Here is a 17,759-nt window from a genome sequence, read left to right as displayed (position 1 = left end):
CCCTCCCTGTACTTAAAGCCCCACTCAGTCCGATCCTTGCATTCTTCCATGAACTGGGCTGAAAAACCAAACTGAGCAAGGCGGGGGGAGGAGGAGGAGGCACCCAGTGCAGGGTGGGGAAGGGGAGGAACCGAAACAGAGGGAAAAGGAAAGGAAATGGACCTTCAGCAGCAGCGCGAGTCAGGGAATACCCACGAGGAATTTGAGGTTTTTCTAAAGAACAACCCCCCAAGGAGTTGTTAGCACAGTGCTCAGGAAGAAGTGGGAAGCCTCACAATTTTGGCATTAGAGCAATACCCTGACTCCCAGAGCTGCAAACACCCGCTCCCGTGGAGCAGGGGTTCCCCTCGGGGTGCCCTGGGCGATGCTGGCTGGGTGGCGGTGGAGCTGCCCCGCGCCACAGCCAGCCGGCACCGCAGCCGCGGGGCTCCCTTCGCCTGGCCACCCTCCCCAGGGCTGCAGAACATCCTCTGCTGACAGCGGGAGGGGAAGGGGAGACCACCCTCAGCCCGTGCGCTTTCCCCAGGGTGCTCAGGAGCAGCTGCCCGTCCTCGCTCGCCGCCTCGCTGGTCCCTCCAGGTCCAGCCCCGAACCGTGAGTCTTCCCCCGGCTCTAGGAGTTTCTTTTGGCTGCGCCTGGCTTTTCAGGGACCCTCTCCTTCTCCTCGCCATCAAACTCCCCCTGACAGAGAGTGGACGTACCAAAGCCTCCTGCCACGCTGGACGCAAGCAGCACTCCCACTTTGCTCCTCCATCACGGAAACCAGAGCAACCTGGTAAAAAGGCATCGGAGGCCAGGAAACCCCCTCTCTGCCCAGAGAGAAAACATGCCAGCCCCAGGCAGGAGCCGGCAGAGGAGCAGGCAGCACCGGCATCTCCAAGCCCAGCCACAGCCCGCGTGCCGGCCAGGCACCACGCACCTTGCCCTGCAGAGGGGGGGCTGCGGGGCCGGCGTGGTGCGGACCCTCGTCGTGGTGTGGACCCTCGGAGCCCGTATTTCCCATTGCTGCCGTCCAGGCACGTCATGGTCCCGGCTCCCCGAGCAGCCCTGTCCCAGTTCACCAGGCATGTGTGCGCCTTCGGAGCATTGCCCTTCTGCTTCCAGCCCTGGGAGCTCTCACCCTGTGCTCTCCCAGGAAACTGGGCGCTGCGAGCCAGCTCTGCGAGGGCAGGGGGACAAGGACAGAAGGACCAGAGCAGCCAGCCCAGGTCAGAGTAGGGCTTCGCTAGTCCAAAACTTGGCTCTAACCACAGTCAGCATCAAATGCTCCCAAGGAAGCAGAGAGAAACCGCAGGACATGGCCCTGCTGGGAGTTTTCTTCCTGCCCGCAGGGAGCACAAAGCTTTCAAGGCTTGCAACAGGCGCGCAGAATCCCTCTGCATCTTGCTCTTAGCCTATTTAAAGTGGTTTGCTTTGCTTCCCAGAGCCAGGTCTCCCGCCTGGTCCCACACCTCGGCATGCTGCAGCCAGGAGAACCCAGGGAATGATACCCACAGCCGGGCGGTCCCAAGAAAGCTGCAGCCGCTTCCTCAGGCCGGTCCAAGAACTGCACCGCAGCCGCCGAGCGCCGGCCAGAGCAGCGTCTCCTCCGAAGCACGTTAATTAGGAAACTGCGATGGACTTGCCACGTGAGAGTCAAAGCCCAGACCCGTCTTGCTGAATGTTTCCTCTGCGGTTGCCAGCACCTGTCAGACATTCCCCAGGGACGCAGGCTCTGCCAGGGTTGGGATTGCGCCGGCGCCCCTGCCGTGCCCTGGCGAGGCTCAGGGCTCGCCCCTGAAGCGGGAGGAGGTTGCCCGTGCAGCAGGGACAGCTTTGCCGTCTTCGACAGCCTCGCTCACGGTTCACGTGCCCAGCCTGCCCCGGACTCACCGCCCCGATCCCCACGCCGGGCAGGCGTCGAGCTCGGTGTGCCCTGGCTGCAACCTGGATGGTGCCCGGCAGTTTCCTCCATTCCCTCCCTGTCACTGACCCCGTTCACCCCCAAACCCATCCCCACCTACACACAACCCCCAGCACTCACTCCAGCAAAAACTGCTACCTTGGAAAGGAAAAAAAAAAGCAGCAATTAGTGTCTGGAGGGCACGGGGCCAGGGGGAGCTCAGGATGGAGCAGAGCACCGCAGCACCACTTCCCGCAGCGCCTGCTGTGCACCGGCACCAGCCCCGGGCACCCTTTGCTGCCGCTGTGCGCGTCGCTCCCCAGCCACGCTGCTGGCCATGGGGAAAGGCAGCGCTGCGTTTCCTCGGGGACCTGGCAGCATATGGTGCGAGGAGACGGCTTGGGAGTCAGGGTGACACTATGGTACCCCCACCAGCCTGCTGCTCCCCCCAGCTGGGGCAGGAGCCCTGTCCGCGGGGAAGTTTGGGCAGGATCAGGATTTACTTGCAAGAGGATGAGCTGCTGCTCTGACCCTCACGCCCGGGTGCATCAGCCCTGGCTGCTGGTCACCTAATGCCCGTCCGAGCGAGGGTGAGCAGAGCAGCATGCAACCCCAGCACCCAGCCCTGCGTGCCCGACCCGCACGCCCGCCCTCCCCCTACATACGTACCATTTAAAGGCTGCCATAAGCTTTGGGGTGAGGGGGCTTGCAAACTTCCCAGATTTTGGTTTTTAAATAGGAAAAAAAAAATCTAATTAAAAAGCCAAACCCAGCCAAACAATGCAAAGCCAAAATAAAAAAAGCTCGCCGGGAGGCAGGGAGCAGCAGCGCAGCTCCCGCCCCGGCAGCCCCGCTCAGCGCATGGGGCCAGCCGCCCCGCCGGCGCTGCCGTGGCCCCGGAGCGCAGCAGCTGTGGGAACAAAGCCTGCGGCTGCCGCCCCGCGCTCACGGGAGCATGGGAGCAGCCATCTTGCTGCGAGGACTGTCTGGCTCCGCGGATGCTCCCGGCAGCCAACGGCGGCAGTGGCCACTAGCGGTGGCCAGGAATGGGGAAGGCCGCGTGGCGGTGGCCGTGGCCTGGCCACGGGGACAGTGGGGACGGTGGACACGGCAGCTGGGCGATGGGCTCTGGCCCCTGGGGAAGGGCAGGACATGGAGCTGTGCCCCGTGCACGCTCCCCTTCCCAGACACCTTTCCCCAAGACACAGGGAGGGCAAAGGCGATGGGCATCGGGTGCCTGGCGCGTGGCACCCCAGGGACCCCTACTCCAGGTCCCCCGACCGAGGGCTGAGCACATGCAGCAGGACGAGCTGCAAAAGCGTTTGCATCCAGCCAGGATGGGTGTCCCCGGGCTTGGGCAGAAGCAGGACCCGAGCACCCCCAGCAAAGCAGCTCTCCAGCCCTGCCCTCAGGCACTGAGCTTTTGCAAACCTCCGGTCCGAGCCCCTGAGCCGACACGGCAGCGGGACCCGGACTGAGCCCCTGCTCAAACCCCACTCAGCTGCGCTCCTGGTCCGTAGCTGCAGGACTGGCGCGGGAACTGGCGCTGGCACCCACCCCCTTGTGCTGGGGGTCCCTAACGAGCACAGGGGCTCCACTAACGCAAAATAAACTTCTTTTAGCACCAAATGCAGATGGAATTTAGAGCCCCTCAACTGAGGATTTTATGCCACCTTTGCTTTCCCCCAAACAAGGCTCCCGAGGACACTAAAATCCCAAAAAGCACTGGTGTCCCGCGTGAGCCCCCGATGGGAACACCCCACCCGTGCCCCAGCACGGCCACGGTCCCCGGGCGCTGGAGGATGCTCTCGGCCCCGACTCCACCTGCTCCTGCTGCGGAGTCGGGTCCCGGCAAGAGCCGGGCCCCACGGTATGCGCCTGGATTAGGGGCTGCATTGTACCTGGCTCCAGCCGCCCGCACCAGGGAGGGGACCGCGGCCCCCCAGTGAATTCCTCTCTTCAGGCTCCTCGACTTGTCCCGCGGCGAGAGGCGCTTCCTGCTCTTGGGACATTCCTGCCGGCCACCTCAGCCCAGGGTTAACGTTAACAGGAGCTGGGTGAAACCAGAGACGGGGCTCCCAGGGCTGAAAATATGCACTATTTATTCTTGTGCTAATGCAGGCGAGAAAAGAGGACTTAGCCTTCTTAATCAGTTTTCAGGCAGGAGGCTGCCACATCCCCTGGTTGCATCCCCTGGTTCGCAGCATCCGGAGCAGGACTGCAAAGGTCAGCGGTCCCGGGGCGGGGAGCGGCAGTGGCCGGCGGCCCCACGGGCTGGGGCAGACCCCGCTCCCCACAGCCCCAGCTGCGCCTGGCCCCCGCCGAGCCCCTGCACCAGGACCCACCGGCAGGACCAGGGGACTCCGGTGAGGAACACGCTTGCTTTTCCCCCCAGTTCCCAAAGGGAGCAGCTCGGTCTGATCCCACAGGCTGCTCCTGACCCGCACCATCGGAGAGACACCCAAACCCGGAGCAGAGGGACAGAGGGATGGGGAGGGGGAGCGCCAAGGAGCCCCACGCAAAGTCCTGGAAAACAGGTGGATTTGGCAAAAGCACTCACTGCCCATCATCCTTTCTGCTGTCACCAGCACCCGACGCAAACACCATCACTTGTAATTATGATGAGCCAAAGGGAGCCAAGCAGGTCAAACCTGCAGTGGGGAAACAAAACCGCTCAAGAAAAGAAGTAACGGGGACCAGGCAGGACACCAAAATCCCGCTGGGCAAACCAACCGCAGCAGCACGTGGCATCGTGGCGGGGCCTGGGCTCCTCTCTGAGAACGGCCAGAAAACCAGGGAGATGGGGCAGGTCGGCAGCTCCGCAGGGCATTTCACCGACAGGCGAGCCGCTGCTGCAGAGCCGCCGGCACACGGGGCGAGGAGACCCTGCCCCAGCTCCGGGCAGGGAGACGGGCATCAGCCGGGGAGGATGAAAGCTGCCTGCCCAGGGTGGGGGGCCGTAACTATTTTGGCCTTCTGCTTTGCAAAGGGCCCCCGGCTCCGGGGGGGTCGGTAACCCACCAGGAGCAGCTCCAGCCCCGTCAGCCGCCCAGGTCGGCGCCCCGCGAGCGTCCTTGCCTGCATTAACGCCAAACCACGGCGGCCTCGCGGGAGCAAGGGGGGGGACGGGGACAGACACGTAGGCACCTGCCAGGGGCCGAGCGGCCGGGTAGAGACCCCGGCTGCCTGCCGAGGCACACCAAGCCCAGGGAGAGGGCTGGGAAACCAGGGCGCACTGGGTGAACCCCGCGGGCTCTGGGGTAAGCGGGGGGGCTCTGCCTGCTGCGTGCCGGGGGGCACAGCTGGACCTGCTGGTCTCTTCTGCCTTGGGCGTCTCTCTTGGGGTCCTGCGGCAGGGAGGCTACGTGTGAAACGCCTCACGTGAAAGTCTTTTAATTGCCTTTTTTTTTTCTTTTCTCCCTAAATTCCTATTTCTGCTGGAAGCCTCCAGCTTTAACGTGGATTTTGGGCAGTGCTCGCAGGATGTCCCTGACCCTAGCAAGCACCCCTGCCCTTGCATCCCTGCAGGATGTCAGACGTCCTTCCTAAAGGAACTGAAATGGAAATATTTCTATTTACTCCTATGCAGCAGCAGCAGTCTTGGTTTGATTCGATCATTGCTATTTTTCTCCCCCGTGACATGCCTAGAGAGCTCGGCGGGCAGGTGCCCTGTCTGCACGAGCACATTTATCATCAGCGTGGCACGAGGGCGGCCGCTGCCCGATGAGCCACAGTTTCCATTTGAGCCCCGCGACTTCGATGGCCGAACCAAACCCGAGGCAGGCAGCTCCTGGCCGGGGACGCTGAGGGGCCAGACCCTGGCACCCCCCGCCAGCATTCAGCCCCACGTCCGGGGGCTCGGCTTCCCTAAGAGTTTTTCATTGCATCAGTAAGAAGCTGAACGGAAGAGACTGAAACCCCAGCCATATTACTCTGAAAGACATTAAATCCCCGAGTCCAAATGTATTTATGAGATTTTGTTTTTCTTTTCTGCGTTAAGATCTTTAAGCCAGTCTCTCGGGCTCTGGGGAACGGCTCACGCTTTTCCAGCAGGGAAGCTGAGTTGCTGGTGCTCCCGAAGCTGCTAACCCTGGAGAGCCCCGACCCTCGCAGCCCACCGGCTCTCCTGCCCACCCCGCGGTGCCCGGCTCCAGCAGCCGCCCCAGCACGCTGCCCGGAGAGGGCTGCGGTGTCAGCTCCGCACAGCGAGGATTTTGGGAGAGGGAAGGTGCACACTACCCTGCAGGTCCCCGCTCCCCCTCTGCACCCAAAGCCCCATCTGCGAGAGGCCCCACAGCGAAGCGGGGGGCCGGGAGCCGCCGCCGCAGCATCCCTCGCACCCAAAGGTGGTGACAGTTCAATTTAATCTCTGCTGTGCGTGGCGGAGGAAGGCAGGCTGCGAGGAGCTGCTGTCTCATGTAGGAGAGAGCCATCCCCCTGCGAGGGAGACAGCACTCAACACCGTGTCAGCTCAGACAAATTAAAAATACTTCTGCAGCCCCCCGGGGCGGGTGCCTGGACAGGCAGATCTGGCAGGGCTGGCTCCTCCCGCGGGATCTGCTCTTTCGCAGCATCGCTATGAAGAGACCGGAGGGTCCCGGGGAGGAGCGGGTGCCCTGGCTTAAGGAAGGGGATGGGGCACATGCTGGGGGACCCCAGTATTTCCCTGCTGTGTCCCAGTCCTCCTGCACATCTCCAGGGTGCGCGGGGGGTTGTTCCTCATCTGCCGGGGGGCCCTTCCGGCACCGCTGCAGACACAGGCACGCTCAGGTCCTTGCGGAGGTGCCTGGGTGGGCAGCGGGCCATGGAGAGGGGACCATGGGGTGCTGCTGCAGAAGGAAGCCCCCCCTCCAGCCACTACCAGCTGTCAGGACGCTGCCTCGTGCCCCCTCCCTCTGCACAGCCTTGTCACAACCTTTTGCTGCGTGACTTGAGCTGGCAGGGAACAAGCCTTGAAATAAACTCAAATGACATCCCTGCAAACTCCCGGGCATGGCCACAAACAGGATTATTTGCCTGGGCTGGGGAGGGGGGCAGCGCTCATTTCTCCCCCGCCAGCGACGCCAGCTCCGGGCTAAGGCTCCTCCGACCAGAGACGGGGCCAGTTTGCTCCCCGCGACGCAGCAGCCAAGAAGGGCAAAGCCCTTTTGTCGGGGAGCAAGAGAAGAAGCAGAGACAAGGTAACCTCCCACCCTGGGCTCCCTCCCAGTTGATGCGCCTGGTCCTTGCAAGGCAGCTCGGCTGCATCCAGCACCCCGGGAGCTGCACAACTGCTGTAATAAATGATTTCTGAGGAGCAGAACCGGACGCAGGTCTTGCTCTGTCCAGCCTCTTTTCCTCCCCATGCCCACGAGCACCGAGCCCACCTCCCCTTGGATTTTAATTTCCAGCTCTCCCCGGGTTCCAGCTAATTGTCTGAAAACGCACATTTAGCGATGCCCTCCTTGCACGGCGCCCGCCCAGCCCCGACCGGCTCAGCGTCCCCTGCACCGCGGCCCGGCCGAGACCTCGCTGATCTCTGCGATGGGTGGGCTAATCCTGACCTGGGGCGGTGCAGAAAGGAGGCAGCGAGCGTTAAACACTGATCCAGGCTCCGCTCCCCAAAGCCCTGCCCACCCCTCCCCACCTTCGCCTTCTCCTCTGGGGTGGTGGTGGAGGAGACGTCAGGGTCCTTCCGGAACAGGGAGAGCTCGGGGGGAGACCGGAGCCCCAGATTAGTTCAGCCTTTATTCTGGGCATTGTTTAAATCATAAAAATTACAGCCGAGTCCAATTCATTACGGCCAGGGAGCGACTGACAGAAATGAAAAGGGAGAAGAAATACTCAAATTGATGCTTTCTCACCATTCTAGTGAAATAACCAATTTGGAACAAATTAAGGGGCTCCCGTCTCTACCAGCCTTTTCAATTGCCTCTAAGCCAACGCATGTTTTTCACAGTGCACGTTTCCTCCATTAGCAGGGAAAATTAACGATTTCTATTATCGAAGCACCTGAAGGCAGGTGCGTCCCTCGCACAGCCAGGGCTGGGCCAGCCCTTCCCCAGGGCACCGAGGCCCTGGAGAGCAGAGAAGAGCCCTGAGGAGACAGATGGGCTCAGAGAGGATAAGTGACATGGCGGGGGCCACCCGGCAGGTCGGTGGCAGAGCCAGGCTTCGGGCAGTGGCAGTCCCCTCTCAGCGATGCCATCCCAGACGTGCCGGAGCGATGCACGCAGACCACCGCGGTGAGGCCCAAACCATGCAAACCACTGCGCGCAACAGCGTCACGGCTGTCCCCAATGCCCCCCCAGCAGTGAAACCACAGGGCTTCAGCCAGTCCCTCCCGGCTTTGCTCGGGGGGGTGAACGGGGAATCGCCCCACTTGTAGGGGGTGCAACTCAGACTTTGGGGGTGCAAGTCCCAGGGGGCTGAGAGAAGTTTCAAACCCCAATCCATTTACATATTCCCCCCTCTAAGTTTTGCGAAGGTCAAAGCCCTCTGCCTCCCCCCGCCTGCTTTCTGCTCGCAGCGTTATTTTCTGGGAGCCCGGCGTGTTTGCGCCGGCAGCCGCAGGAACGCGTAACTCCCCACCACGGCTGCCCTGGGGCCAGGCTGGTCATACCCAGGGTTTGGAAGATGACACACATCTGTCGTTATTTTTTAATTAGATTTTTATTTCCTACCGCTAGTATTTCATTGTAATTTCCGCCACTCCTACCCAGGCCGCGCTAATATAATCACTTCGGAGAAGAGTGGGAACAGCCAGCCTACTCGTTCTAACATCCCGCTCGGAAAAGGGAAAAAAAAGCAATCTGTTAAATACGCAGCCCCTGCAGTCATTACGAGCTTAGGGACATCAGGCGGGTGCTGGAACGGACCATCAAAGCGCCGGTGCCGGCAGCGCAGCCGCCAGCAGCCTGCTGGGAGCATCGGCGCTGCAGAAGCTTCGAAAAAGTTCACGTTTGCTCAAAAGACTTGCGAGCAACTCATTATTCCAGCAAGGTGAGGTATAATTAAAAATGGTCTAAAAAAAATTTGTGAATTATACCCTCGGCTTGATGCTGGAAACGCAGTGATATTTTCTAGCCCACATCATACTAGAGGTCAATATTAGATGACAGTTTGGTCTAAAAATACTCTGAAGGGGAGGCTGAGGCTGTCGGAGGAGCTCAGAGCTCCCAATGCCCCCCCGGGGTGTCACTCAGGGCTGAAACCAGGGAACGCATGTGTTCCCCAGGACATTTCTTGGAGCAAGCCCTGGCAATAAAAGCAACTGCTGCGTTTACAGGGAAACTCACCCAAAACAACCTTAGGGAAAGCTCAGTCCTGCCATCTGATGAGGGAGCCCCAAAGCCAGTGTTTGAGTGGGGACAGAAACGTGCCCAGCCTGGCTCTCCTCTCCGCTAACCCCAACGAGGAGGACGGGAAGCCTCATCGAGCAGCCCGTTAACCACAGCAAACTCACAGCAGCATCAGGACCCACGCACGGTCCCACCCCGCGCTGCCCACGGAGGGTTTGCGCTGCGGCACAGAGCGAAGCCGGGTGACTCCAAGTTCCCCCCTGTTTTTGAAGGGGTGTTTAAAACACGGCGGGGAGAGGACATTTAACACTCGCAGGGAGCAGCCACCGCACAAGCACCTTGCAACCACCACGTTTCTGTACGCAGAGCGCCACGATCCTGCGCCTGCTCCGGCCCCATCACGGAGATTGCCAGCGAGCCCCTGGCACCGCACCAGGCAGCGCGGGTTCAAAATCGAAGCTTTAGTGGCTTTACAACATTTTCTACATATTTAAGACCACAAGGCTAAAAGCAAGCTGGGGGGGGGGGGGTTAGTTTGTTTTTTTAAACCTGCTTTGCCTGACAAGTATTCCAGATAAATATCCCGAGTACTGTTACATGTTCTAGAGATACAGGGAAAGACAGCTCACGGAGAAAAGATTGTGTTTCCAACTATTAGAAAAATTAAAGTCATCCACAGGAGACAGCTGACGAGCAAGGCTGCAGCTACAACAACGCGAGCACCTCGGAGGAGCCCTGTCAGACGTGCCAGCTCAGTAACATCGGCGGGTCCCCGGCCTGGCTGCTCTCCTACAGCCACAGGCACCAACAAGCACACTGCAATACCACGGGAAAAGGAGTGCGTGTAAGCATATAGACACGCATGCACTCACACGTATGTGCATATCACACACATGTACACGCATAGAGAGAACTGGCACCGCTGCCCGCAGGGACCCGCCGGACCCCTATCACGGCCCAGCGCAGGCAGCAGCCAGGGGCGATGCTCCATCCCCAGCTGCCTGCCGGAAAGTTAATGCTGGTAATAACAAAAGCACCGAAATTAGCAGCCCCGAATCTGCGCGTGAAACGGGTCCAAGAGCAGCGTTACGCTCCATTTGCTGCCGCAGCTCCGCTCCACGAGCCCGAGACAGCGAAAACCAGCAGCAAAGCACCCGGCCAGCTCCCCCCTGCATTTCTGCACAGGCACTGCCGGTCGCTCGCCCCCAGCCTCATTTCCCACAAAAAGCATCAAACGGTCGTGTCGCGGGTGCAGCAGAAACACAAGTCAGGGCTGACCCCCCCAAATGAAGACCAAGGGCAAAATAAAGCCGTGTCAGTGCGTGACCTGTTTCTTCCTCTTTTTGCAGCCCTGGGAAAAATCAGTAAGATGCAGTGAATCAAACTCGGCTTGAATCCCGTAAGTAATTAGGATTAGCAGGCTGGGAGCCGAAGAAACAGGCTGCATGTGTGCCTGGGCTGGAAGGGACCATTTTGTGGGTGTACGGTACAGGGCTTAGTTGATGCAAATGAAAAGAACAGCTCTTCAAATGGGTTTTCAGGCAGGATGGCAGTAGGGAACGGTAACGACCTGATTTGCTTAGAAAGAAGAAAATCTAATGAGGGCAATTCAGCGTGCTGAAGCCCTGGTGGGAGCAGGATGGGGACCCCGCAGGTGAATCAATATTCGTGTTTGATGCTGAGGCTGTTACCAGCCCCTCGCTCCTGACCCTGGACTCCTTGAGCACCGCACATTTGTGGAGCTCTTTCCTGGCTGTAAATAATCCACTTCAATTTTCCACTATTAAGAGTTAAGCCTGTGGCCAAAATTGCCAAGGGGAGAGAAGACACCCCCTCCCCATAACCTTAGCAGAGCTACCCAGGAAACAAGGAACAGTGAGATACGCCTTTTTCTTTAAAGAACAACTCGTACCGTGGTTTATTGCGATTTTCTCAAGCTCAAGGAACGGGGCACACGCCGGCTGCCTGCAGAAAGCTGGACTTGGGTCCGTGCAGGCAGGAACAGCCCCGGGACAGCAGCAGGGCGAGCGCTCCGCACCTCGCCCCGCGCCGGCCCCCCTCCCCGCCGGCCCCCCTTCCCCACCACCGGCCCCACCGGACCCCCTTCCCCACCACCGGACCCCCCTCCCCACCGGCCCCCCTTCCCCACCACCGGACCCCCCTCCCCACCGGCCGAGACCCAGCGCCCGGCCAAGGTCCCTGTGTAACGCGGGGCTCCCGCGAACCCCCCCTCCGCGCCCAGCGAGCTCCGCAAACGGCTTTTCCTGCGGCTTAATGAGAGCGGGGAGCGGCGGGGAGCGGCGGGGAGCGGCGGGGAGGAGCAGCCCCCGGCCGGCCGCTGCCGCGGGGGAGGGAAAGTTGCGTTTCACCCACCTAGAAGCATTTTGGATCCGGCTGCCTCGCCTCGGCGCCGCTGGAGCCTCCCGCTCGCCCGGCTGCTGCGGGCAGGGCGGGGCAGGGCGGGGCGGGGCGGGGCGCGCTCGCCCGCAGCCCCCGCTCAGCCGCGCACCCCCGACGGGGAGCTCGGGGCCGGCGGGCGGTGCGAGCCCGCGGCCCGAGCGCGGGGGGGGAGAAGCAGCCGGAGGCGGCGGCTCTTCGCACGGAAACGGGCGGGAGGGGCAGCGGCGGGACCCGCGCCCCCGCCCCCCCCCAGCGCCCGGTTCCGCCCGAGCCCGGCGCGGGGCGAACGCCGAGCGCGGAGCCGGGACCCCGCAGCGGCGTCGGCGGCCCCCCCAGAGCCCCGAGGAGCCGCTTCGGGGCGGCCGCGGCCGGGCAGGCACCTGCCGAGGAGCCCCCGGGCCGCGGCTCCACCGCGGGGTTTGCTCGGGGAGGGGAGGGGAGGCGGCCGCGGCAGCCGCCCCCCCCCCCGACGGGCTCCCCGGGCCCCCCCGTGGGCAGGGCCGCCCGCCCGCGGGCCGAGGGGACCGTGCCTCCGAACCGCGCCAGCCCCTGTGCCCGGGCGGCCGAGCACGTCCCGCACGCGTCCCCCCCAAGTCACCGGCCGTCCCTTGGCCGTCGGGGGTCCCGACCGAAACGCAGGCACTTGCCCAAGAGCAGGAGCACGAGCTCATCCCTTCTTCCACTGCCCACGCGAGAGGGGTCCGAACCCCCCAGCCAGCCCCGGAGCACCCATCGGGTGCCAGACACCCTGCCCCGGCGGTGCGGCCCCCCAGGGGCAGGGGCAGCTGGGGCCGCGTATCCCTGCCCGACTCAGCCCCGGCCCGGAGCGCTGGGAACGCACGGGGTCCGATCCAGCCATGGCATCGCCTCACGGGGTGACACGGGTGAATGCGGGCAGCCTGTCCCGGGTGGGGGGCTCGCTGTGTCCCCCGTGATTGGGGTTTTGCTTAAGCCCTGGAGCCCAGCATTTGCTGCCCTCCCCATCATTTCCATTAGCAACGGCTGAGGCAGTTGTACTCCCCAATGGCAGCACCTTCTCTGTGCTGAAGTTTTGGCCTCCAGAGCTTCTTAGCACGGGAGGTTCCCGACTTGACTGCATGATGCCTTTTAAAGAAGGAAATGGTGAAAAACCTGCTTGTAAAAAGAGGAAACAATTGTCTCACCCCCCCGCTCCCAGCCCCGAAAGGGAGCCGAGAACAGGGAGGGATTTAAATACTTCCCTCAAATCAAACAATTGAAACTGTCGGGCAGGAGCCCCTCTCCTTCAGCCACCAGCAGAGCAAAAACAAAGATGTAAACCATGAGATGCCCAATTCCCTTCCCAGGCGCTGCAGCCGGACCAGGCACTTTTGGGGTAAATTCTAGGATGTTGGTGCTCTGCAAAGCGCCCAAAGCCACCAGGGCCCCCCTGCGCGCTGCTGCCAGGCCAGGGCATCCTGCGGGTCCTTCTGCCAACACCCACCCGGGCTCGGCTGGCACCGGGGCAGCACTGGCAAAGCCCCAAGCAGGGCCGATGCACTGGGCACACGCACCCCCTGCGCAGGGAATTGCTTTCGGGGTCGTTAGCAGCAGCAGTAAGTTTAGCCCGAGCACTCGCTAATCTGGGATTGACAGCTGGGCCCGCGCTGCCCATTACCAGCCTCCCGGCAGGCTATTTAAACCCAATATTAATTTGTTTAATGTCATCAGCAGTTTGGTGTTACTGCAAGTGAGCGTCAAGCAGAGGGGAGCGTGGAGGCGTGAAGAGAGGGAGGAGCAGGGGGCTGACAACCATCCGGGGGCTGTTCCCCTTTCCCCCAGGACAACCACAAGCCGCGGGCAAGCTTGGCATCTTCCAGCCTCCAGCCCCGCTGGCAAGGACCAGCTGGACCCACGTATAGCCCTGAACCCCCACACTCCATCCAGCCTCACCCCCAGCCCTGACCAGCCCCTCGAGTTCTGCACAGCAATTTCATCAATAAATAATCTCCCCGCTCCTGCCGGTGCCGAGTTTATCCCAGCCGGGCGGGCAGGCCCTGGCTGGCATCGCCGCAGCTGAAAGGGGTCGAGCTGGCGTGACGTGGAGGGGTGGGAGAGAGGAACGGCAGCGTGGGACGGTGCATTTTATGGCCGAGCCTTTGAGGCCAGCTGGAGCAGAGGCTAATTGCAGGTGCTGATTACAGACCCCTGCCATTAACGCCTCCCGCCCTCCCCTGCCCAGCCACAGCGGATCACTGGAATTTCCCAGCGACGCAGCGTGGGTCCGGCCAGTGCATAACTTGCTATATTTGTCCGAGGACCCCAGCGCTGGCACACGGCAGCAGCACAAACCCTCCCACCGGGCCCAGACCCGCGTCGCCTTCCCGGAGGCATCGCCAGCCGCCCCGCACCCTGGGGAGCAAAGCCCGCAGCCGCTTCTTCCCACAACGTCCTCTGCGGGACGGAGCTGCCGCTGCCGAGCATCTTCACCGGAGTCTGCCACTGCAAAGGGTGCCCGGGGGCCGTGACAACCGGCTTTACCATCCCTGCGTAACACCGTAGGAGGCACTAAAAAAAAAAAATCAAAGCCAACGGGCATCGTTGCGTCAAATGCAACACCCCCCCCCCCCCGCCGTGGTCACTAATTTTCGACACAGGTTGTTAACCAAACTCGGGGCCCTGAGGGCAGCGCGTTAGGAGAGAGCGGGGATGAAACCAGAGGTTTCTCTGCAAAGAGGCAAGACTGCCTGCCCCGGCACGGCCGCGGCCCCCCAGCAGTCCTCAGCCTGCAGCTCATTGCGCAAGTCCCAGGAGAGGCAAATCCTGAACATGCAGTCAGAGGGGGAGCATTCGCCTACACCCGCCGTAGAGCCGGGCTTGCTCGGGCAAGTCTGCTCAGGCTGCGCCTGCAGCCCAGGCAGCAGCGGCTCAAAGGGAAAGGGAGGGCAGGGAGATGGGGAGGGTGTTCAGGAAGCAGAACGGGTCCAGCTGTGACCCATCGGGCTCAGTTTGGGCACGGGCTGTCCCTAACGCCACCAAATCACTGCGCGGTTTGTGAGGGCAGACTCCAGGAACGCCAACAGAGCGATTACTCTGAAACCTACTGAGGGCTGTGTTAAACTCTTCACTGGCTGAGAGACAAGCGGGACAAGCTCTCCCCAACTTTAGACTCCAAAAGCAGCCTGGCAAATAGTGACGAGAATTGGGCAATGAACATGTCAATAAACTAGAAGAGAGACAGAGGGATAAAAATCCAGCAGGAAGCCTCCCCCTGCCCAGGTCCGCCGAGCCTTCCAGAGCCTTTCTGGCTGACTTTGTTCACCGAGGATTTAGGGTATAATTTGGGGGTGAAAGATGCCAGATAGGATCAAGACCGATACACCTGGAGGACGCGTATCGGTTTTCTTTTGCTCTGTAACTTGAGCCCCGTCAGAAGCAGGAGGCTCAGGCGTGGAGCAGCCGCTGGCGGTTCATCCCCGCCGGGCCAGGAAGGCGGGCGCTGACCTTTCCCGCTCCCAAGTTTGCTCAGGATTAAGATAACATATTTGAAGGGCTGAATCCTCCCCCCGGGGGCTTCCCACACAAAGAGGATGGGGTTTGCGGCTCGTGTTCCCCCCATGACTCCCCCCCCCCGATAAACAGGGACCCGGTCAAACCGCCCAGTCCGCGGGCAGGGTTCCCACCCCCATCGGATCAGGGCATCCTGATTTTTAATTAATTCTCCCTCAAGTTTTCTGTTTTTATGCACCTAAAAAGAGCAAAGTAAACCAGGGGAGCTAACAATGCGTTTCTCTATGTTAAGGGGGGGACCCGCGGCGCTGGCCGGCCGTCCCTGGGGTGGGGGGACGCACCCCCGGCTGCTGCCCACCGCTGCCAGGAGCCCACGCGCCGCAGGAGGCTGCGGCCAGGGTGCTGGGGTTTGACCTCAGCTTTCCCCACGAGGGGAAGGTCTGGTCTCATCGTGTTGCTAAGAACCAGGGTAACAGCCAAACGCCTCGGCTTTCCTTCTCTGCGCGACTTTAATCTTCGCCGTTTCGGGAGTGGAGAACAACATTGCCCTTTCATTAATCCCAGCTCCTGTGCAAAGTCTCAGCTTTACACTGTGATGGAAACTACGCCATTAAGGGCCTTTTTGTTGCAGGGCAAGGCATTAAAACATTATTTCCCCCTCATTTTAGTAAGAATCCGCTTCAAAAAAGCTGTTTAAATTGCTTAAAAGTGTATTCTCAAAATTCTCACCCTTTAACAACAAGGCCACGGTAACTGCTGCCCAGGTCTCACCGCGGAGGACAGCCACTGTGTCCCCAGGTCTAGGGACAGTAAATAGGGGCTGCTCCATCCATCGTCACCCTCTGAGGGGACGGGGCTCCGGCGTGTCCCAGGCTGGACGCCCGCGAGGAGCCCCAAGGACGAGCAAGTGCCTGAACACAGGAACCGCCGCAGGCAGGGCTGCAGGAGGAGAGCTGGGGCTGCGCTCGCGGCCGCCGCCTCCCGCGTTCGTCATCTTTCACAGGGAGATGTCTAATTACGAAGGCATCCAGGACAGGTCTGCAGATAGGGTGGAGAAACTGGATGACCTAAAAATATTTAATTATCAGGAAAAGGGATGGAAATTACACCTGTAAAGAGTTTCAGAGAGAGAGTGTAATATTTTCCATCTAATTTAGGAGGGCCCTCCTGGAAGAAACAGGGCAGAGGATTTCACCTGCAACCGCACTTCAGCGCGCGAAGAAACCCTTCACACACCACCGAGCCCCGGGCACGCACACACAGATCACAAACCTGGGGCTTTGTTTGAAATCCCGAGCTCACCCAGCGCTGCCGGGAAGGACACCTGGAGCCCACCCCGGCACAAAGGCGCCCGGGGCTGCCCGCATGGAGCCCACCGGCACCTGACCTCTGATAATGGGCATCAACAGCAGCTTGAAAATTCTTGAAGGCGTTTTGTGACATGAGGGGTACTAACTGGGAGCAGCTTGTGGAGCCACATGAAATCCCACGCCTTCCGAAAGCCGCCGTTAGCTCCCGGGCTGTGACCCCCACCGCCAGGCACCGTGTCCATCAGCACATCTGCCTCAGTTCCCCCTTTGCCGGGTCTCCAGCCCCAGCCCACCCGGCACAGCTGACACCGGAGGCAGAGTCCTGGCAGCTCTGGCCACACAGCATCTGACGTGGCCCAGCATTGTTATCCCCTTCCCGTGGCCAAGGGCTGCCCCACGCGGCACCTGGGGCAGCTGCCTTCCTCCTCCCTCCTCATCCTCGTGGCTGGAAGGTGAAAAGCATTTGCCATGCCGGTTCCCCCTGGCCCTGCGCAGCTTTCGGGGGGGGGAGCCGCAGGGCTCCTGAGCCCCCATATCAGCTCAGCTGGGGGTTAGCATACCCAAAATCTTCTTGATGCTTAATTCGCCGGGGGGTGACGCTGGCCCAGGGGTCTCGCCCGCGAGGTCCCTGCTAAGCTCTGTGCCCCTCGGGGGGCTTCTGGGGACCTGCCGCTGCTGGGGAGCACGTCCGGCTGCACGGCAGCACCGCGGGGACAGGCACGCACTCCGGTGCCACGGCACAGAGCATGCCGAGACGCTCCCGCTGACACGGCAACAGTAAATAAATGAAACTATTACTCATAAATCTATGGCTGTAGAAAATATCAAAGGTGAACTGGGGCAGCATTGTGTGAGAGTTTTCAAAAAGCAGCAACAGTGTGGAGGCAAGAAAAAGGAAGGAAACCTGATTTAAGGCAACCACACAATGACTGCAGTTAAACGCGGTCCTGCTCCGGCAGACCATAACAGCCTCTCATACGCTAAAAGCAGAGAGGTGGCTGCAGCCCCGGGAGGAGCCGCAGGGGAAAAGCCGCCGGTCCTTGCGCTGGAGGGAAATGCTGCCATGCAGGGGTGCACGCCGGTCACTCGTGGCCAACCCCCCCCCGCACACATGGGCTTTGCACTGATCTGTTCTCAGCAATGTCAGCTGTCCTGCGGCAGCACCGGCGCACAGCGAGAGGTCGCCAGCACCGATGCCCCGGGTTCCCTGCATGGCCACGGAGCATCACGGACCCTCCGTCCCCTCGGCCCCGGGAGGGAGCGGCACTGCTCGGTCTTACACAGCCAAAACGCGGGTGCAGGCACCAGGGTCAGGCTGAGGGAGCCGAGCACCCCAACCACAGCTCAGCTCCCCCGGCTCCTTGCTCCCGTCCCGGGCACGGGCCCAGTCTCCGGGGCTTGGGCTGTTGCCACGTCTCA

General features: G+C 61.3%; 1 protein-coding gene across 1 annotated transcript in view; it reads right to left on the bottom strand.

The window, feature by feature from the left end:
* The window catches only part of ZNF385C (zinc finger protein 385C), an 89,339-nt gene that overhangs the window by 23,311 nt on the left and 48,269 nt on the right, over positions 1–17,759 (bottom strand). The gene's annotated exons all lie outside the window — the stretch shown is intronic.

The sequence above is a fragment of the Gavia stellata genome, chromosome 28 (assembly GCF_030936135.1).
Source record: "Gavia stellata isolate bGavSte3 chromosome 28, bGavSte3.hap2, whole genome shotgun sequence".
Taxonomy (NCBI): domain Eukaryota; kingdom Metazoa; phylum Chordata; class Aves; order Gaviiformes; family Gaviidae; genus Gavia; species Gavia stellata.
The sequence above is the reverse complement of the archived record's forward strand: the minus strand, read 5'-3'. Positions and strand labels throughout refer to the sequence as shown.